Below are 24,138 nucleotides of genomic sequence, written 5' to 3'. Positions count from 1 at the left end.
TAAAATTGGTAAATATAGATTTAAAAATGAAAATATGTCTTCAAGTCTGGAAGGAAATAAAAATTGAAAGCTCAAACCAATTGCAAAGCAGAAGTTAGCAGATTTACTGCATCTATAAGGTTTAATATCGCTCCACCGATAGACGAGGGCAAAGTATAGGCAACATTCACTACACCCGTTAAATGGTTAATAATTATCTTCTCAAAATTTTGAGAAACTATTTGAAACATGCATCGCCAGTCTCTATTTGAACGCCACCTCCAATTGACCGCCACTATAGAATAAGGGTAGAAAAATGAAGCGCCATAGTGGTCAATTAGTTGTTTTACGGTTTTGGGGAAAACAGAAACATGGCCACGTTTTTCTCATGCATTCTTGTTTACCCACCTTATTAGTTTAAAGGTTGACTTAAAACAAAATTCACATTACGGTTATTTGGTATCAAAAGATTCACCATGTCTTACTCTGCTGTGTTGTGGGTGCAAAATATGTGGAAAAGTGATTGCAAGCTCTTAAAAGCTCAAAAGCGAACAGTTAATTGCCGCCATCACAAAACCGCCATAGATTGGAATCAATTTATTTCTCTGAAAAAGTCAAACGATTTGGTTGTTGTTTTGACACGGGATGTTCTCAGGTGAATTGAAAGGCCAGTAAAAAGCTCAATATAAAACGTCTCGTAGCTCTAGTTCACAGTTTGTAGTTTCAGCTCAAGTTGACAAACACTTCGAGTTTTACCGAAGAGTCCTTACCAAATATAGATGCTCGCTAGTTTACAGTTTTGCTTCGGCTTGGTCTAATCGTCAAGTCGTAATCTGATCACGTGACCCATACTCCCTGGCAAACATCGTGAATAGTTTCTGCAGCATTTTTCGATTCTCACAGATGACCGACAGGCTTGTCATGTTTATCAGAGGATGATATGCATGCACTCCTTCGAGCTAAGGTTAAAAAATTAAACAAATTTTTACGGTAGGTTTTGAGATATCAGTGCTCCAAGTGACAGTATTACAATGATGAAGAAATAGACACATAAGTACAGTATACATGGTTTTTTTTGAATGCGTGAAGTATATTTGTGAAAATATTTTGACAAATTTGTTGCATTCAAGTGTAAAAAGAAGTCATCTTGTTCAGTTATGCTTTATTTGAGCCATTTTGGAAGTGGGATCCTAATCTACGGCGGTTTCGTTATGGAGGCGATTAACCGGACTTGGACCTATTAGTAGACTTCTGTCTACTAGCCACTTTCACTCACTGTCTAAGAAAAATAGAAAAATCATTGCTATAGTTTGACCTTGAACCCTGAACGAATGGTAACAGTTATTTGTATGAACCACTTTTGTTCCTCTTTTAGCAACAATCATATATAGAGGGGATTACTGTGATAGGGATATCCAAGAATGTAACAACAATCATATCTACAGGGCATTACTGTGATATGGATATCCAGGAGTGTAACAATAATCATTTCTACAGAGGATTAATGTGGTATAAATATCCAGGAGTGTAACAATAATCATATTTACAGGGGATTACTGTGATATGGATGTCCAGAAGTGTAGCTTTAGCCCTTGAATCCATGGTGATTGTGCTGATGGATTGGCAAGCTTTACCTGCTACTGCTTGGCTGGTTATACAGGAGAGAACTGTGACATTGACATTAATGAGTGCGTTTCTAACCCGTGTGACTGTCTATCTGCGTGTGTAGACAATTCCAATAGGTGAGTGAGAGATGTTTTACATACATGTACACAGTTGGTTAACCTTTTTTGAAGCTAACATCAACTGTCATGATTGCATATCTAGACTGACAGCTTTATATTTTTATATCTAACTAGTACACTAGTGGTCCCGTGAGAGATCATCAGAGTGTAATAAGTAACCGCACAAATATTCTGCAATGTAGCAAGGCGGTTTAGTGGTGCATTTAGTAGCGCATTAGGCTGGGAGTCTGAATACCCGGGTTCAAATTTGGTCTAGTGCAATCCTTTTTTCCTAACACTTTAAGCGTGGCTTCAGACAGTTGAACATGGCTCTTATAGTAAAGATTAAGGAGCGATCTAGTTATATAATTAATGGTTTTGTACATCCATTAGCTGTATGTATGTATGTATGTATGTATGTATGTATGAGATACAAGTCGTTATTTTTTCATGTTTACTTCTTCTAAAATCGCAAATTAGGATTTCTTTAGCCAATAAAATTAAAGCATCACAAAATTAAACCAATCATCTACATAATTTGTTGAATAAAATAATATAAATAATATATTTGTTCTTGCAGTTATATGTGTCTCTGCCCTGAGGGATATTCAGGAGTTGACTGTAGCATTGATGTGGATGAGTGTTTACTGTACGCACCATGTTGAAATGGAGCCACGTGTATACAAGGTTATCAAATTCATTTTAGAATCAACTCTTGATCATGCGTAGTACCTTTGCTTGTACTTTGGGAGTTGTTACTTCCTACTTGATTGTAAACTATACTTTAGCTCAATATCTCTCAACTACTCAATGACTGATCAAGAGACATCATCTTGTGTTCAGATTTTCACAAACTGATCAAAGACATTCACAAGATTATACAGCAGCATTTACGTTGTTTTTAATTTTTGTGGTAAATAGTGAACTTCAATTTTTAGTTTAGTGCAGTAAAGAATTTTTAGCAATAGCCATAAACTTAAATAATAAACATACTATAATCACCTCACTATATCTAGTCCAATATTTGTTAAAACTTTGTGCCATATTGAAAGATTTATACTCCTATAGCCTAATTACGTATGTCCTCTCATATTAGTTTTAGAACTGGCTTATATGCAGGATATACGGTAGCGAAATTAGAAGTTAATTATTTCTGGATATTGCAATTCTATAAACAAATGAATTTTGCCTGTGAAGCTTTGAGTTTTCCTTTAACCTGGAATACGATTTAATGATAAGATAAATTTAAACATTGGTTTTTATGTTTGTGTGTGTATTTTTGTATTTTTTCATGTGATTTTTTGATGTGTTACACTGGAAAAAAACTGCAGCATCGACATAGATGAGTGTCACAGTAGACCGTGTGTCAATGGAAACTGTGTTGATAGAGGTGGAACGAGACACGAGACGTCTCGAGTATCGACCTGTCTCGTATCGGTCTCGTCTCGACTTAACTATTGCCAAACTCGAGACAGGAAATAGAACTAAAGCGCCTGCGCACGGTTGTTAAAACATAGCTTCTTGCGGTAGCAACAACTCCATATATTGTAATGGATTGCGGGCAACTGCCTTTAAAGTTATACCCGGTCCGTTACTACCTGTTGCTATTGATTATGTTGGCCACTGAGTCTAATCATGTAGTCCGGACAACGGCCCTGTTATATTTTAGTTCTGTGTCCTTAAAACAGATACCGGGTCGTATCTAATTACTCTTCGGATAATCCAATTTAATAAATAACACTTCTCCGTTTAAAATGTCTGTATTTTATCGTATCGTGTCTAAACACCAACTGCCCTTCATAAAATTCGGGCCTTTTTAACGTATATACTACCAATCTCGGGTAAAACTTGTGCGGACACGGAGAAATGAACGAAAGGCCGTGTCGACCATAGTCCGTGTTCGGTTAACAATGACGTTTTGTTAGCTCAATATAAGAATATATATGTGCATGTATACAGTAATTAATATAATTTCATGAGTACAGTTTAAATATAATTCACATACTACAGTTAATACACAAACAAAACTTAACATTAATGAAACGATAAGAATGAAAGTGTTATCGTGTGTTCTTTTAGTTGTGGTATTTCTTTGTAGAGCGACGGCTATCGGTTTCATTACACATTACGGTATATTAAAAAGTAAGAACTATTCAATAGATGGTAAAAATATACATGTACAAAGCAATATGTTTATAATAATTATGATCAATCAAGCTCAAAATTCTTAGAATATATAACTTCAGTATTTTAGAGCTGTTTGTGTCACTTTTGTTTACAAAAACTACATGCATATCACTATTAAAATGTTGTATTTAAATCGTTTACACCAGGTGAAAATTCAATTTAAAAATAGTTTTATTAATTTTATATATACCAAGTAGCTAGTACTTGTGTAGTGAAATCATCACCAAATGCTCATAATTTTACTGTCTCGTGTCTCGAGTCTCGGATTTTTACAAGACAGTGTCTCGAGTCTCGTCTCGAACTTAAAAAACCTGTTTCGTTCCAACTCTATGTGTTGATAAAGTTGGGGGTTCAAACTGCACCTGCCACCCTGGTTGGGAAGGTAGGTTGTATATTTTAACATAAAATTAGATATCAGCCACAGTAATGCGTAACTTCTAAAGCAAACAGATAGTGCTGTTTCCGTTGAATTTTGTAATGAAGTTCATACAAGCTTTGTACAACAGATGTTCATAAAAGCAAGTCTTTCAGAATCTTTTAAAGCTTGGTCTTACAAAATTCAGATTTTTTTAATGATTTGTAATGCAATCACCTTTGATATTGCTCTTTTAATTACAAAAATGAAAAACTGACTACAGTGGAACCGCTATTTGCGAAATTAATCCAGAAGCCATTTCATAGGTAGAATATTTTGTAGGTAGAATCATATTTTACCATTTAAATGCCCTTTAATATGTTTCCAGCCTTTCCAAAACTTGGATATTGTTATATAAGCACTCACACGGTCTCTACTACATGGAAAAGATCTTCCATATGCCCTTATATGAATCTTATGAGCGTTCTCTGGAATGTATGCATACATTCCAGAACGCTCTGGAGCGTTCTCTAGAACACTCTCTAGAATGTATACATACATTCAAGGAAATGCTCATCAGATTCATCGAAGAAAACCTATCTCATGTGACTCATGTGAATTATTTCAGTGATGGATCTGGTGCCCAATACAAGAATTATAAGAACTTTGGCAACTTATGTCACCATGAGCTTGATTGCAATCTTACAGCATCTTGGAGCTTCTTTGCCACCTCACATAGAAAAGTCTGTACGATGGAATTGGCCGGGTAGTCAGAAGACTGGCCACCCATCACTCCAAGCAATTAGTTAAGTCAGGGAAAGAAAGACTGCTCAGTGCTGAGCAACTGTACAAGTATGCTAGGAAAAACATTTCTGGGGTGGAGGTGTTTTATGTACCCAATGAAGAAGTCGCAGAACAAGCAGCGATTTTGGAACCATGGTTCAAAGCAGCACAACGAGTCATTGGTTGTCGGGACCAGCACAGGTTCAAGCCATTCAGTAGAACAGCCATTGAAGTTTGCAAACTTACACCACTGGTTGATGAAAAATGTATGCTACAAGGATACAAAGATGGGAAGACTGATGACTCACATGTTACCAGCAATACCTTAATACCTCAACCTGGACAATATCTGGCCTGTATATATGATGGTCAGTGGTATATGGGGATGGCAACTGGCTATGATCAAGAGAACAATGATATTAATGTGTGATTCATGCTCAAAGGCTCAACAAACAGTTTCACATGGCCAAAGCGAGATGACGTCTGCTGGGTACCACAAGAGCATGTTCTAATAGCTGTGGTGCCGCCATCTACCAACAACTCAGGCAAAACATCTGCATTTGAAGCTACAACAATGGAAAACATTTAGGAATGTAAGTAAAGAAAATATTTCAAACACATTTGTAAAACACAAGAAAAATGTGAGACTTTTTTAAACCTCATGTTGACCTTGACCTCTACTTTTGCAGTATTTCGACCATGACATTAATCTTGTATGGTTTCTAGACGCTGACCCGACGCATCCACAGATAAGAGGAGACTAGTTTTGGCTAGCTGAGGCCTGGAGAAATTCAGAAATATCAACAATCAACATTGGCAAATTATATGTTGGGGGTGATAACTACTTTTGAATAGTCACTAAAATAGCATTTGGGGTCATTTTTGGTCGGAGTTATCTCCCAGATTATTTATCCGAAAATTTTCAAACCTAGTTGTTTGTGTAAATGTGGAAATTGTGTGTAGACACAAATAAATCTAGACCTCTAACTTTTATTTTCTTGAATTTATATAAGTCTAAAGTCAGCTAGATGTGCTATGCCCTGAACTCAAGCGACAAATGGTCAAAGTTCAAATTCTCATAGCACCTAAACCGATGACCCTAGAAGATCAAAATTTCGGACTTGAGCATTTTTTAACATAGGAAACAACATATTAAAAATCATCGAAATCTGAGACCATGAGGTTTTTTTTAGTTACACTTGGTAAATTATATGCCATAAGCAAGTTCAACATCCCGAATTACTAAAAAGAATATGGTATCAAACAAACTGTCCTATAATTGAATTTCAAAATCTAGTTGGAAATCATTATTACTGTTTTGAATTTTCTGAGATTCAGTTGGTTTATATTCATCTTTCCAGGTGAAACCATGTTTAGCGTACGACTACTGAATGCCCAGCATCGCCCAGGTAATAAAAGTTTTTGCTCAGAAATTTTTTTTTTATTCAAGGTAACAACAGTTACCATTCCAACTTTCAAATTTCATATCATGAGAAATGTGTTTTGTGCAATTTGAATAAATTAAGAGAAAATTAAATTAACTGCAATGGTTTTCAAGCTTTGTCAAACAACTGTAACTTTTCAACTTCATATCATGAAGAAAATGTTTTGTGCCAGTCAAATAAATTAAGAAGAAAAATAAAACAACTATAACAGTGTTTAAATGGAAATATGAAATAATTAGCAAGTAATAGCTAAATTAAGTCGGTTTTGCTACGATTACCATAGATGATTTGGTAATGAAACAATTTATACAAACTGAGAAAAGAAAATAAAAATCCTGAATATGTTGAATCAATAATAACATTTTGCTCATAGAAGTGAGTTAGTGCATAGAAGTGTGTGTATAGAAAAAGGTTACCGTTCCAGCAGAAACTGTCCATCAAAACTTTGAATATGACGGTACTGGTTTCTCTCGATACTGGTACAAAGGTAAAAAACGAGATATCGGACTGTTTTTGGTCTGGCCGAACGGAGAAGGAATGTGGAAGCTATTTTTACTAAAGATAATACAATTGCCTCAGTGAAAAGCCTTGATCGTGATTTAACGATTGAACCTTACGAATAACTGAAAATAGAAGTACACGAAGACGTTTCATAGAGTTAATACAGTTTCAATTAATACGTCATTCAGCGCGTGTAATTGAGAACCCGGGTTATAAAGTATATATTAAAAGGTATGAATCGTAAGAGCCTTCTTGAACTCCATTAGATTTGACCTTTTTGACAATTAGATTACTAATCTTTGGTTGCGTTCTTCGTGAGTTCAAGCAGAATGCTAGCTGTTAATTAAAATGTTTATTTAATTAAGATATAAATTTTTATAGCTGTAGCCGGACATACTGAAATACATACATGTATATACAGACATACAAAATTTGAGATTTATGTGTATACACATATAAATATGTAACTAGACAAAAAATCAGTTGGCTTTTTTATTAGGTTGAGTTAGCCGTTGTTTTCAAGTCTAAAGACTCAAGATGTATTGTATCTGAAGTGAATGATAGAATTAATGTGTAGAGTTTCACTACACTGAAAAAGTATTAAATGTGGTTTTTGATTGTCAAATACGTTGACTCTGTTGATTCCAAAAACTCAAGGTTAAAGTTTTTTTATGAGAACTCCAGCTTTTACAGGAAGCATACCGAGTGTGAGTGTGTGTGTCCGAGTGTGTGTCAAACAAAAATTGGACATAAATTAATTCCGTCAGAGCGAGCATAAATTCCATAAAGAAAGAGTTAAAAAGTTCGCCTGCTAGCCTTCTTTACTGTATTGCAATGTCTTCAAAGAAATAATTAGCCCAACGTAGAACTGCTGGGCATGGAGACGCAGTGGTTGTTCATACCTCTGCTTGCTTGCAGATGCCTCGAACGGTATAGTGGAATCTATTGTGAAGTTGTCAATCCGTGTATAGCATCACCCTGCCAGAATGGGGCTCTTTGTGAGGTTGTGGCGACACAGAATTTAGTCGACTACAGGTGCAGGTGCTTGCTAGGATATCTTGGCAGAATATGTGGTGGAAGAAACCCAGATTCAGTCTGCTATAACAATCTTTGTCAAAATGCTAAGTATTTTCTCATTTCGACGCGTTTACTCGTTCGTATTTTCAATTATTACTTTGAAATTTCATATTACAGTAAATCTTCGCTACTTCATATTACAGTAAACTCTCCCTACCCAGTGTGATCATATTACAGTGAACTCTCGCTACCAAATGGGATCACATTACAGTAAACCCTCGCCATCCAGTGGGATCATATTACAGTAAACCCTCGCCACCCAGTGGGATCATATTACAGTAAACTCTCGCCACCCAGTGGGATCTTATTACAGTAAACTCTCGCTACCCAGTGGGATCACATTACAGTAAACCCTCGCCACCCAGTGGGATCATATTACAGTGGGATCCCCAAACATGTTGCTATCTTCTTGCTACGTTTTGCAAAAAGTGCGAAGTGCTTGTGATATCTTTCATCATGCCTCCAAAATGCCTTTGACCCTCAGAGTCGTCTCATGAACCTCAGAAAAAGAGGGAAATGCTTAAGAATAGTGAAATTATTCATTAATAGTTGTTATTCGACATGATAAAGGCAGGGATTAGCAGGCAAAGTTAGTTTTTATTTTGTTGAATTTCACTTTTTTTGGAAGTGCTGGTCATAATTAACTTTGAATAATGAGGAATCGCTGAATAGGCCGCAAGCGTACTAATAAATATTTTACTGAGTATTTGTCTGCGAGACAATAACATACGACATTCGGAAAAAAACTCGGATTTAATATATCGTCAAGTTTCTCTAATAATAATTCGAAAATGCAGATCGTTTTCTAAATTCATCTCCATGACACCTGTTCTATCTTGTCGGATTGCCTATTATTTCACCTTGAATGTGCTCCAGTGTTTTCTGATGTCGTACATGAGAATCTTATTTGTTTATTGCATATAGACAGTTTACTGTGGCCAATCCAATGTCCGTTAGATAATAAATACTCATGGCATGCTGAATGTGTTAACTTCTTTCCTGCGCGTGTCTCTGGGAGTGGGAGTTAGCTTCTTTCCTGCACGTGTCTATGTGAGGGGAAAAACTTGCTCTATTGCAAGATGTTAGTTTCATTGGAGTATTTTGCTAACAAAAATGGCTTTAAATACTGAATTGCATGTGTCTATTATTTTATTGGTAATTTGATTTCAGATAAAAATATTTTTCAAGTTATGCTATACAACAAACTAAAAAGAAGAGCAACAATTAGTCACTATATTCAAATAAATGGTTTGACGTACAATTTTAATATATAACTTAATATATGTGTATTGGTATATTTTAATATATTAAAATATACCAAAATGTATTGAAGTGAGGTCTGATGAAGTCACAGAATAGTTAGCTGTAATCGGAATAATTTTTTTTTGACACAATAAAAAAATAGTGCCAATTCTTGTACCGAGTGTTCTTTTACTGGTGGTAGTTAAATTGTGCAAAAAACGAACTTTGAAAAAGGTGAAATAACTTTATTGCTTTTTTAGCGCTTGAAATGATATTGACACCGTTTTTGCTTTAGCTCACTGCTACCCAATAAATAAATATTTGTAGAAGTATTTCTATGTACGTACCTTTTATAGGTGGGAGTTGCTCTCTCCAAGGAAGTTTGGAGGTCTATGAATGCAACTCCCCATATAGATGGGAAGGCAGACACTGCGAGGAGGTTGACTATTGTGCTGACCATCATTGTAACAACAACGCTGTCTGCATATCTAACTCTACATGTGCTTGTATGATCAATTATTTCTACTTACGTTTGCCAAGTTGACATTCTGAGTGTTGAGAAATAGACAGAGTTCACATAACGTAAATTCCACTTGGTGTTAGGAATTTATGTAAAGTTTTTACCTTTGACTGTAAAAAATTCCATAAACAACATAAAGTTTCAAGTCGGTGCAAGTTTTCGAATTCAATTAGACCAGCGAGAATTTCGTAGTTATCCCTGAAGACTTGCACAAAATCTTTATAGGTTTTATTAGAAATTATCTACTTAAGCCTGGTTCCCATATCGATTGCGATACTCTGGCGGTAACTTGCGCAGCAAAACGTTTGCGACGTTTCGGCTCGGCGGCATATGTTCACATATAAGCTGCATCGCTAAACATAATCGCGTAATCAAATGCTCGCTAGGCGCGCCGTTTCTATAATGGTGAATTCCCTCGTACAGTGCGTTTCGGGAAGGTTTTTGCCTGCGGTCTTTTGCGAAACTTGAGCAGTGCGAAACTATTGCGATGCCGCCGTAGTTTAGGTAGTTTGGATGAACTAGCGCAGAAATTTAGTAGATTTTATCAGAAAGTATCGATATTTTTCGATTATTCGCGATTGTTTTTGATGTTTGAGGTGATTTGACTTCCAGGATGCTTCAAAATTAAAATCTACAAAACATGATCGCTGTTTAAACGCTGAGAAGAAAAATACGCTGCCAAAATGACATCACTAGTTGCTATCATTGCCATACATAGTTGATATCGACTATTGTGTTCAAGTTACATGTCTCTATTCTGTCGGTCTTTGTGCAACTATAGGTGTCATAAATTGTACTTTCGCTTGATCTGAGTGTTTTAATCATGATCAAGTTTTGTTGATTTTAATCTTGAAACATCCTGGCAGTCCGATCGTCTCAAGCATAAAAAACCACCGCAATAATAGTAACCAACTGATTCATACTTTTTAATAAAAATCAACTAAAATTCTGTGCAAGTTGGTTCATCATTAGGCGGTGATGAGTTCGGCAGCGCAATGATTGATTGTTGATGACTGCTAGAAACTGGTTCCATGCTGTCAGCACACATTCTTGACTGATGCCTGGATTGTGGGTCTCTGATGTTACATAAGAAATCCTACAAAGGGGCCGCTAAGGCTTTATGCATACACTATGTTTCCATGCCCTGGTTAATTCATCAGTTGGCGGCAGCAAAAAATGGGAAGAGTCAAAACCCATAAGTCAAATCACTCAAGTCAAATACACACAAACTTTTATTGAATGTATCGTGCCTGCGACAAATGGAAATGGCGCTTGCGAATGATGTTCAAAAGAATGCTGCACAAGCTGTTTCATTTTAAACATTTCCTACACTTGGGTGATTCATATTTCAATTGCTGAATCAAGATTGTGCCGCTATAATCTCTGGTGTAGAATTCTTCATCTTTTGTAACAAAGCGCCCCGTTACACGGGAATGTCTATCGAAATACTTATCACATTGTAATTCTATGTGCGTACAATTCCAAATCCACATCATCCGCGCTATGGAAACAGGAGCGTTAGACATTATATTTGCGGCAGGAAACGCATAGCTTTGTATCGGCTCACATGTAATCTTAGCCAACATTATGGTCTAGTAAGGTGTCATTTTACATCCTTAATGAGATATGGACCTTGCTTTCCACAATGCTATAGAGTTGGAGCCCCTGAAGCGACCACACAGTCTGTTTTGTTCATAACTAGCAGATGGTCAGGTGTAATCACTATGTGCACAGCTATTCCACAAATGTGGCAGTCGATTTTCGCAGGTGGTGGAGTGTTGGTCTACAAAGTTCAATGACATGAGTTCAAATCTTATTCGGTGCAGCTTTTTTCCATAGCAACAGTAGGCCACATGCGGGTCGATCTTTCATCAATAATTCTTCCATGAGCACTCCTCGAGTTTTACCAATCAAACTGAGTCGACATAATCTACTGAGGTCCACCCATGGCTATATTTTATCGATCATATAATATATTGACTTTTTATCAATCAACTTATGAATCTATACAGTATGAATATAATACTTGTTGATAGGGTTGATCTCTCTAACTAGTAATCTAATTGCATTTACATGATCTAGCGATGTCAACTATATTTTGGTCAATCACCCACTGTATCGACCTTTTGCTTGTTAGTTTATGAATGCATACCGTACAACATAATATTTTATTGAAAGGGTCCAGCGTTCAAATTGCAGTAATCTAATTGCATTTATATAATTTAGTGATGTCATCTATTTTGTCAACGTATGGATTTATAACATACAAAGATAATACTTGAACAAAACTAGCTGAAGCATAGCTATGTGACAAGTTGAGATAACAGCCTACTTGACTGTCGATACGACTTAGAGATCGATTCCAGTCTTTGTTTCCCTCATTTCCCTCGCAATCTATAATGATTTGAGCATTAATAATAGGCATTCATCTCATAATAACCGTTATCATTCTCGATGGCATCTCGAGTATCCGTAGCCTTAGAACTGGTTAATGGACAAGCGGCGTGCCATCACGCCTTCACACCTTTTCCTAGCCATTCTCAAACTGCTGGAAGTCAAACAGTGACTCATTGTTAATATATCAATAGTTGATGCAGTGGTTAGTGCCTCGTTCCAGTCCCTACTAGGGATATAAAACTATGTTTTACCCTACAGGATGAAATTATCTGTGGAATTGAATTTCGCGAAAATGGTCTTTTCAAGCATATTCGCGGACTAAATTATTCGCGGATAAACACATTCGCATATAAATTAATCTGTGAAAGCAGTTAGCAATAGAGTAAAACCTTCACATGCATATACCACTTGTTTAAGTTTCTATTTAGCTGAGAAATCTATGTCGACCATGCTAAGCTGTACATTTTATGCTGCATTCAGAGATTTTCATGAGGGTTCATCGATGTGGAGGCCTTTAATGAACCAACAATTTGTGGTGGTCAGTTGAGTTTCTTCAACGTATAGAACTGCAGGAGATTTTTTCAATGAGGATGTTGTGCCGAATTCCGAATAACTTGTGACAAGCTTGGAAAATTTGGTAAAGAAGTGTGATGCATTAGCAATGGACTTAACTCAAAGCCCCAGCTGTGATTTAAAAAAAATTGGAACTCAGCTACGTTTACTAACTCTGCCTAGCGGCTAGTTTTCAATTTGAGGTATTAGTTATTCTTCTTTGTGTTAAAAATAAAACCAATCATTTGCGGATTTTAATAATTCACGGATTTGACAGTATGCGAATTTGCGAATTATTAAATTCATCGAAAAATTTCATCCTGTAGGGTGTTCTGTCTAATAAGAGGTCAATGTAGTAAAAGACATCTAACTTGACATTTGTTTGTTTTGATAAATGAGAGAAACCGATGTTTATTGTCAAGTATTTGGGCTCATGGACAGTTCAACTGAAGCTATGAAGCCGCAATTACAGTCAAATCTTCACTTACGATCACCTCAACATACAGTCAAACCTCTACTTGCAATCACCTCAACATACAGTCAAACCTCTACTTGCAATCACCTCAACATAAAGTCAAACCTTCACTTACGATCACCTCAACATACAGTCAAACCTTTACTTACGATCACTTCAACATACAGTCAAACCTCTACTTGCAATCACCTCAACATACAGTCAAACCTCTACTTACGATCACTTCAACATACAGTCAAACCTCTACTTGCAATCACCTCAACATACAGTCAAACCTCTACTTGCAATCACCTCAACATAAAGTCAAACCTTCACTTACGATCACCTCAACATACAGTCAAACCTTTACTTACGATCACTTCAACATACAGTCAAACCTCTACTTGCGATCACCTCAACATACAGTCAAACCTCTACTTGCAATCACTTCAACATACAGTCAAACCTTTACTTACGATCACCTCAACATACAGTCAAACCTCTACTTGCAATCACCTCAACATAAAGTCAAACCTTCACTTACGATCACCTCAACATATAGTCAAACCTCATACATTGTAGGAGTCTCTAATGCCTGGTTCCCATATACATCGCAAAGTACGGGGGCGGCAGCACCGCAGGCTATTAGTGGTGAAATGGGAACCTGCGCACCGAGTACCGCCAGTAGTTGCCGGCGATCAACACAAGAGTTTAGGCGCTGTTGAAATTTTGCGAAGAGCCGCAGGCAAATCCTTCCCGACATGCATTGTACAGGTGAAGGTCAGCATTATTGAAACGGCATGGTGTGCGAACATTTGTATGCCGTTATTAGCGATGCAGTTTCATGGGAACATAAGCCGAGTCTAGCGTCGCAAGCGTTTTGCTGCGCAACCGCCGAAGTCTAGCAATCGATATGGGAACCAGGCCAACTGTACTCAATTTGCATGGTGTGGTTTAAGAAGTCATATCTAGTGCAGACCTTAGACAGGAATGACTGCATAAGCATCAATGCGTGTCAACTGACCTCAACACTTTGGTTCATCTCTTCTGTATTATATTATTATATTGTCATCTATACTATTATCTTTATTATATTATCATCTCCATCTTCTGCCAAGCTCGTCTTTATGCTATAGTATGTTTCTGTCTTTTGCAGCTGAGAGCTATAGCTGGTAATGTCCAAGTGGGTTCACCGGCTCGATGTGTCGGACAGATATAGACGAGTGTCTGTCAGTAGAGTGTCAGAATGGAGGCACCTGCAACAACTCGCCAGGATCGTATGAGTGTTCTTGTCTCAGCGGATTGACTGGTTCGTACATTTACTGCCGGTATTGGATAAATACAGTAGATATCAGGATAAATACAAATGATATCAGTATAAATACCGTTGATATAAGGATAAATACTGTTGATATCAGGATAAATAAATATAGTTGATATCAGGATAAATACAGTTGATATCAGGATAAATACAGTTGATATCAGGATAAATAAAGTTGATATCAGGATAAATACAGTTGATATCAGGATAAATACAGTTGATATCAGGATAAATACAGTTGATATCAGGATAAATACAGTTGATATCAGGATATATACAGTTGATATCAGGATAAATACAGTTGATATCAGGATAAATACAGTGGTTTGATAAATAAACTGATGAGCAAGTAAGTTTATTTTCTGAGCCATTCCTGTAATAACATGTCTGACAAATGGCTATCTGAAATAGAGTGGAAAAGCTTTGAGCTGTTCCGAAAAAAACTATACAGGCTTTTGAAAATTTAGTATAACATATTGCTCTGATGTAACACTCTGTTATGACTTTAACACCCGAAACATCCCTGTAATTTCATACCTGACAGGCGTCGTTTTTTTTAAGAAATCCACAGATTTCAAGTGAGTCTGCTGAGAAGCACATTTTCTGAAAATTGTTTGAAAGATAAAATAATACATTAATCAGTAGATCAATCTGTCAATAGATCAATAATAATATTAAAACTGTCAATCGGGAAGAGGCCTGCGAATGCTCATCTTAGGAGTTTCATTTTTTAAAATTATAAATTTTCAAATTTCAAAAATTTTTCAAAATGCAAATTGTATTTGTAGCAACAACATTCAACAGGTCACTATGTGATTGTCGATGCTACATTGTTCTCTGATCATTGAAACCAAGTGTCAAGTTCTCGTGTTGAAATAAAATATTGATTGTTTGCTATATCTTGTACAAGTTTATTGTATAATTATAATAAAATTATTATAAATCAATTCATATTTATTTACCGTTTTTAGTCAATAGGTGTCTTTTGAGCTGGCCTGACTATGCAAGTCGTTTGGAATGGTTTTACACAGGTAGCGAGAGCGGTGTCTTTCATATCCACCAACTACCAAATCAGTTAGCTATCCGGATTAGCGTGTGACAGATTTGGCAGGTGCTTTGACAGGTGTTTACTGGGCTATTTTAGTTTCTTTTGACACTTTCTATTTGCAATGTCCACTTCATTTGCTGTTGCTACAGAGAACTGTATCAAATATTCCATCGCTAGAAGCGCTCCATCACTTTCACTCAATTTCGCTTTCATTCAAAGCGAGATCACTGTCAATATAACTTACGCTTATTTGTAGTTAAAAATTATGTCCAAATAAAACTAAACGAGCGGATGCTGATGACAGCTTGTTTGCTGCTCTTCTATGAGCCATTTCCTGCCCTGCTTTGTCGAATAGTTTTTGATATTTTTGCAATGATCGTGCTTAGGCATTGCTAACACTAACCACACCACACTGTCAGGCTCTTGTATAAACACAAACATCTGCAAAGAAGAGAGAAACAAAATGCTCACGCATTGACAGTCAGGCATTAGCAACGGGTTTGGGTAGTTAGAACTGAGTTTCCATGAGAGGATAAATCCCCAAACTTGTCATCCGTAAACAACAAAAACCCACAAGTCATGCGAGTTTTGTTACTCGCAAATTTTTATTGAGTGATTCATGCTTGCAAAAAACGCGAACGAAAACATGCCTTGCTAGCTATTCCATTTTAAACATTTTCCACACTTCAGTCATTCATATTTTGATTTGACGAGACAGAAGCGCACCGCCATGACCTCTTGTAGAATTCCTTATCTTGTTTAGCAAAGCGTCGCAACATGCGATGTCCGTTAAAATGCTAATCGCGCAACATCTCATCGTGCGCACAGTTTTAAATCCCGCATCATTCGCACATTGGAAACAGTGGTAGACATATCTGCAGTCTAGAAAACAGAACGAAACAAAATGCACATCCTGGCATTTGCGACAGGATTGCACAGTAATGTGGCGGAATTCATCTGGTCAAAGAAATTATGAACAGTTTGATGAGCAGATAAGCCTTCTCTTCAAGGGCCCTGACAAGCTGTGTGTCTTCCACTTCTATCCTGGAGAGCTACGATTTATGTGTTATCGCTGGTAACCTGAGAGCCACATGTTGCAACTATTCACCAGTGTCAATAGGCACTATAGACACTCACAGCAGGTGCTTTCTTATCTAGCTCGGCATAAACTACAGTTTTACAGTGGAGCTTTGTTGAATCATTGCTTTTGATTAACCCTTTAAAGCCTGTCTTCTAAGTGATTTCTTCAAGGTTTGGAGTTGTGTGCTCTCCAATTGGCTGCACAATATAGTAGGCGTTCCTAAAGCGTAAATCATAGACGAGAAGGTTTTTATGTAATATGAAAAGTTAAAAACATGTAAATATGCTAATATGTTCTAAGATCTTCCCTAACTCACCCCTTTGGCCCTTCAAAATAAAATACTAAACTTTTATCCATAGAACGACTTTTAAAAGATTTATCCAATAAGATTAGCTTTGATAGAGTTTAAAATTTTTTTAAAATAACACTGACTCACCTTTACGTTCAAGTGATTTTTCTGTGTGTCATTGAGCTAAAGCACGAGAGCCAAAATACATGTTAGGAGATGACGTGAGACCTTCCTTGTGAGATATTGTTGTTCAAAATTGCTAAGCTTTTGCGTTCACTTTTAGGACTACATTGTGAAAGCGACTATGTACCTTGCAACAGTTCTACTTGTGTGAACGGAGGGGTATACACCGAGGACACACCAACATCATGTTTGCTCATGCCCCACTGGGTTTGAAGGTATGTAACGAGATAACTACATTTTATGCAAGACAGTAGAATTGTTTCTATCAATCACTGTGTTTCCATTGCGTGGATGATGCTGATTTGGAGTTTCGCCCGCGTTGAGTTATCATGTGATAGGATCTTTAATGGACACTTGGAAGTCGTTGGTTAAAATTAGTGTTAATAAGAAAACTGACTGGTTCATTATTTTTGCAATATAATAACCCAAGATCCTAAATTTATTGTGGCAAAAATTTGGGTTGATATATTAACTCTCTGATGCTTGATCAATGTTCATATGTAAGTACTAAGGTCATTATAAAGGATTTCCGTAAAGAAATAGTTAAACTAGCAGCCGACAGGTAAAAGTTAGGATCCCAAATGTTGTTCAGTGAGACTAAATGTAATCTGTTGATTGGTGACATGTCTTTAATTTAGACCTCAATTTTAAAAATTAACAGTTGAGGTTTTGAAGATCATTCGTAATAGTGATTTAGTTGAATTTGAAAAGTGGACATATTCTCTAGTAAAATAGAATATAATAATACATAATACAATACAATAGCACTATACAAAATGGCAGGCTTCTACATGAATTTGAAATAAATTCTGACATTGTTACTCAGCGAAATTGCCAACAAATCGACTCAAATAAGAATAAAAGAAAGAAGAGAGAAATCTATTCGTTGAAATTGAATAGCTCAAAGCATTGATGCTCGTATCGACGCTTAATACCTTCTTCCTTTTGAAACTGTAAATTTATACAAAAGGGCCGTTTGCATGACATGACCATACATGACCGTTTACATTTCAATAGCTGACATAACTGCCAAATGCTCACCAAGTATTCGTTTCTATTTCTGCCAATCATTCCATTATTCGCTACCACTAGTGGGTAAAAGGCTTGTCTGTGATCTCATGAGGTTTGAGTAAGACAATCAGTTCATCTGATGTAACTTTCGACCAAGTTATGTTGGTGCAATCTAGTCGATGTGAAAATTTTGCTTTGCTTTAACGTGAACACTTTAAATAAATCTTTTGTTTCCTATTGTTAATGATGTTAATATTATCAGTAACAAAATTATTATTAGTGCCCTGGCAGTCAGGTGCGCCATGAGAGATCGTCAGGTTCAATAACCTTCTGCACAATTGCTCCAATCTAAAATAAGGTGTTTGATTGGAGCAGGTGTTAGACCGTTGTTTTGCCTAGATGAATGTCGAGATGGCGAATCCTGTATGTTTTTCCCAACATAAAACCATGGCTTCAGACGGATGAACATGGCTCCTAATATAGTAAAGATGGCCCGCTTACCGTTTACTGTGAAATAGAATCACTGAAATCACATTATTCCCAATTCTACTTGATTTGATTCTATGAAGGCTGGTTCACGCTATATCGCCATATCTCGGCGTTGATGCCAGAATTATACTTCAGTGATTGTCCATGATAACACAAACCCATACCATTTCTTTTAAACTTTTCGCGAAGAAAACTTGTTTTGATATTGAAGAAATTGAAAAACAAATGTTATTTGTTTTCGCATGGTCGAATCAAATACTAGGCCTGCAACATCTATCATAAACGGAAATGAATAAATCACGCTATCAGCAACCGCGAATTGCCATCGTCAAAAAGGTTCACATTATACAGGCTCTCGTTTATGTTCGACGAAACAAACTTGTTGCTTTGTCGATGCTCGGCCCCGGTTCACATACTCGACAATAATCGCCAAAAGACATTTGGCGATTATTGTCACGCTATCACAAACCCATACCATTTCTTTTTAATTTTTCTGATATTGAAAAAATTGAAAAAAGATGTTTTTTGTTTTTGACTGGTCAAATCAAATACTAAGCCCGCAACATCTATCATAAACATAAATGACTAAATCACGCTATCAGCAACCGCGAATCGGTATCGTCAAAAGGGTTCGCATTATACAGGCTGTCGTTTATGTTCTTCAAAACACACTCGTTGCCTTGTCAATGCTATCAGCCCCTGGTTCACATAGTTGATGATAACACCTAAATACGGCGATATAAAGGGAACAAGGCTTTAGTTACAATGTAAGCCCAACAGCTATACTATTTTCTAGTGCCTTAATTGTTTTTGGTACCAATTCGATTTACAAATCGAGCGCAAGGTTGTCTCAACGGTTAAAAACGTAGTTATGTGGACTCATCATTGAGATGGCCGGGTTGTTGGGGAGATCTTGATGCTCTGTAACATAAACGGGTTGTTGGGTAGCTCTGTAACATGAAAGAAGCATGCTGTTGAGGCATGCATACCGACAGTAGCCGTTCTCTATGAATTATGTTTACCTAAAGGTTCTTCCAAAGAGGGCTGAGTTGGTCAGGTGTATAATGCTGGTTGTTATGTGTACACCGCAGGTAGAAACTGTTATATGTACACTGCAGGTAGAAACTGTTATATGTACGCTGTAGGTAGAAACTGTTATATGTACACTGCCGGCAGAAACTGTTATATGTACACTGCAGGTAGAAACTGTTATATGTACACTGCAGGAAGAAACTGTTATATGTATGCTGTAGGTAGAAACTGTTACATGTACACTGCAGGTAAAAACTGTTATATGTCACTGTCGGTAGAAACTGTTTAATGTACGCTGCAGGTAGAAACTGTTATCTGGATACTGTAGGTAGAAACTGTTATATGTACGCTGCAGATAGAAACTGTTATATGTACGCTGTAGGTAGAAACTGTTATATGTATGCTGCTGGTAGAAACTGTTATATGTATGCTGCAGGTAGAAACTGTTATATGTACACTGAAGGTAGAAACTGTTATATGTACACTGTAGGTAGAAACTGTTATATGTACACTGCAGGTAGAAACTGTTATATGTACACTGCAGGAAGAAACTGTTATATGTATGCTGTAGGTAGAAACTGTTACATGTACACTGCAGGTAAAAACTGTTATATGTCACTGTCGGTAGAAACTGTTTAATGTACGCTGCAGGTAGAAACTGTTATCTGGATACTGTAGGTAGAAACTGTTATATGTACGCTGCAGATAGAAACTGTTATATGTACGCTGTAGGTAGAAACTGTTATATGTACACTGTAAGTAGAAACTGTTATATGTACGCTGCAGATAGAAACTGTTATATGTACAATGTAGGTAGAAACTGTTATATGTACGCTGCAGATAGAAACTGTTATATGTACACTGTAGGTAGAAACTGTTATATGTACACTGTAAGTAGAAACTGTTATATGTACACTGTAGGTAGAAACTGTTATTTGTACGCTGCAGGTAGAATTTGTTACATGTACGCTGCAGGTAGAAACTGTTATATGTACGCTGCAGGTAGAAACTGTTATAAGTACACTGTAGGTAGAAACTGTTATATGTACGCTGCAGGTAGAAACTGTTATATATACGCTGCAGGTAGAAACTGTTACATGTACACTGCAGGTAGAAACTGTTTTACGTACGCTTGTTGGAATCTGTTATATTTACACTGTAAGTAGAAACTGTTATATGTACTCTGTAGGTAGAAAATGTTATATGTACGCAGCAGGTAAAAACTGTTACATGTACGCTGCAAGTAGAAATTGTTATATATACGCTGCAGGTAGAAACGGTTACATGTACACTGCAGGTAGAAACTGTGAGGTGAACATCGATGAGTGCGCTAGCAACCATTGTTTTAATGGTGGCACCTGCCCAGACCTGATCAATGGCTACAGATGTGACTGTCCTTCCACTCATACAGGTCAGCAGTTGAATGGTTATATCCATAGATATAGTAAACCCTTATTATAGGGTTTTCTATATCTATGGTTACAACAGGTTACAGCAGGTGCCTAATTGGTCACCTTGATGTCGTACGCAAATGTCATAATATTCATCCAATTTTTAGCATTTCAAAGCTTCTGCAAAGACTAGTCCTAAAATCTCATGTCTTTCACATCCATGTTCTCATGCTATGCACGATATTTGAATAATGTTTTTTATTTTACATATACATTGTACATTTGAAAATGAATTGGTGCTGAAAAGCCTTTTACAACCTGACTTTTGTAGTTTGGTTGCTAAAAACTTAAATAGCCTTTTTGTTACCCAGAAACGCCGGTCAATCAGCTAGCGAACATCTGGTGCGTCAATAATTATTTTTTCATACTTCGAACGTGTTTGGAGTTGCTTCCACTCTGAGTCATAGAATCGGTAAAATCCGAACACATTCAGCGCCATTTTGCTTGGCTAAACTTATGTGAAGGCATTCACTGTGAGAATACTATTTGACATCATAGAAACACTCACTGCTGTTGGATCCGCATCTATAATACTAGACTAAGCTCTTCACAGTGGAAGTGAAAAGATCACAGCCACGCGAGTCTCTGCTATGCATACAACTGAGTCTATGAGTATCTAACACTTAACTATCGGCAGCATTAAATATGGCAACAATTATTATCAGCAGCATTGACTTGATGACTGTTCTTTTGTCTGTTAGCAGACCAGTCTTTTATAATAATTTCAATGGTTTTTGTCAACTTCAGTTCGTCAAACTTCATCAGAAGAGCTAATTTTTTAGGTACCCACTGTACGGAAGATGTGGATGAGTGCCTTAACAATCCGTGCCTCAACAAGGGCACTTGTCACAATGAGAACCCAGGCTACACACACATTTGTGTCAATGGAAGGGAAGGAATCAACTGTCAGACCAGCAGGGATGACTGATTGGCATTGACGTGCAGGTGGGTGTGCCAGCCTCCCTCTTCTTTTCTCCTTATTTAAAGGAAATGCTTCATTTTTACATAATGCTAATGAACACAAACATAATGCTGTTTGTTTTAAAAACGAGAAGAAAACTGTCTTGCTGATGAACCTGAGCTTTCAGCTATTTTGAAAAAATACTGATGTACTTTTGCTAATTAAGTTTACCAGGTCTTTCATCTGCGGGTCAGAGTTTCTGTCAAACAACATGACTATTATTCTTAGCAAATGGTGACAAACCATAAAACATAAAAATTGTTTGATTATTTTGAAAAAAGAAATGAAAAGGCGCTCTCTCATGCGAAATATCTATGATGGGATTACCCCTAGTTCATGATTGAGTCATTCAACTGGCTCGTGTAAAATTTTAGGATAAAAAGTGGGGCTTACGCCATGTAAGATAGCTCTAATTACTGGCTGGGGAATTACTTGGCACGTGCTTCCTGTGTAACAACGGACGTTTTTAATAAGACATGAATACATTAGAAATAATTATAGGAATACGCGAGGGTCAATGTATGATCATGTTATATTTAACAACATCTTCTGTTCTTGAACCCTGATGCGTTATCATCAGCTTGTCAAATAGCAATTTTCAACAAGTTATGCAGTAGAGTAATATCTTGAGATACGAGATAAATATCAAGCAAATTTGGCCTTTGGATACAAGAAACATTTTTGAATTTAAAACGAAATTAAACTCGTATCTCTAACTATTCGGGTAGATATAAAGACATACACTTTGTCTATGCATGTGAGCTGAGGTCATTTAGCCTATACTAACCTACTAGCTAATAATAACTGCAATGATGCGCCAAGTAGACTGGACCCCTTTGTTGGAAAACCAAAATTCTCATTTGCAATCTTGTTACTTGTTACTCAGTGTGAATTTAGCCGTAAAACATCTTTTATTATTTTAGGGAATATAAAATACATGTATATATGAATTGAATAAAATAATAAAAATGTATACGGTGTGATAATAACCATACAGAGGGTTGTCTTCAACCCATGAAAAATGAAATTTTCTCAACTCGGTTTACATAATCATTCAAAAACATGATTTTACATCTTGATTTACATATTTGCTATCAGGACAAAATAAAGATTAATTTAATATATAATTCATGGCTATTGACTGAATTCACAACGGGTAATAATGTTGAATGTGAGAATTATCATTTTTCAACAAAAATGGTCTAATTTATTCCACACACGAGTATATGCTGGAGGTGATCGTGTTAAAAGGGGTTATCAACTATAGCAGTACGACCAGGATGTGTTCGTACTGTATTAGATTCTTTGTGGACTGAAAACTCAAATGAAAGACGGGCCATGTTTGTCCGTAAACATTTAGCTAAAACATTAAAAAACAAAGGAATTTATATTTCCAACAAGAAGACTTTGCATGTAGTGTTCTCAGCAGTACGCTGTTGCATGTTGGTCTATCATGTTACAGGAAAGATCCGTCCTAGCAGTTTTTCCTATGTCAGTAAAAATTGCTCCACCCTACTATAGAATGATGTATGATATATAATATTGTCTGACAACTCTAACAGAGTGCTTGAGGAGTGAATTTTGGTTGTAATTGATTGCTGTGACTTGAGATATTATTTGTTTTGTTACCAGACATGAGTTACGTTTCATCAAATAGTGACTTTTCTTCAATTACCTCAGGCTTCTAAAGTTCAAGGCAGTATTTTTTTAGCCAAAATGCATGAAACTCTCTTTTTTCAACAGCTCACATTACCTGTAGAACAGTAAACAGTACTGTGGCTACTGTAGCTACAGTAGCTACAGCACAATGATGAACAGCTACAGTAGCTACAGTAGCTACAGTACAATGATGAACAGCTACAGTAGCTACTAGCTACAGTACAATGATGAACAGCTACAGTAGCTACAGTAGCTACAGTAGCTACAGTAGCTACAGTACAATGATGAACAGCTACAGTACCGCTCAATGATGAACTTGCACAGAAATTTAGTTGATTTTATTAAAACGTCTGAATCAGTCTGTTTCTATTATTGCGGGTTTTTTTATTCTTGAGAC

General features: G+C 36.7%; 1 protein-coding gene and 1 pseudogene across 2 annotated transcripts in view; one reads left to right on the top strand and one right to left on the bottom strand.

The window, feature by feature from the left end:
* LOC137398468 (uncharacterized) overlaps positions 1 to 24,138 on the bottom strand; it is a 331,058-nt gene that overhangs the window by 108,459 nt on the left and 198,461 nt on the right. The window lies entirely within an intron of this gene.
* LOC137398784 (fibropellin-1-like) lies at positions 1,543 to 22,049 on the top strand (annotated as a pseudogene).

Source organism: Watersipora subatra, chromosome 6, assembly GCF_963576615.1.
Source record: "Watersipora subatra chromosome 6, tzWatSuba1.1, whole genome shotgun sequence".
Lineage (NCBI taxonomy): Eukaryota > Metazoa > Bryozoa > Gymnolaemata > Cheilostomatida > Watersiporidae > Watersipora > Watersipora subatra.
This window is presented reverse-complemented; position numbering and strand designations above follow the sequence as displayed.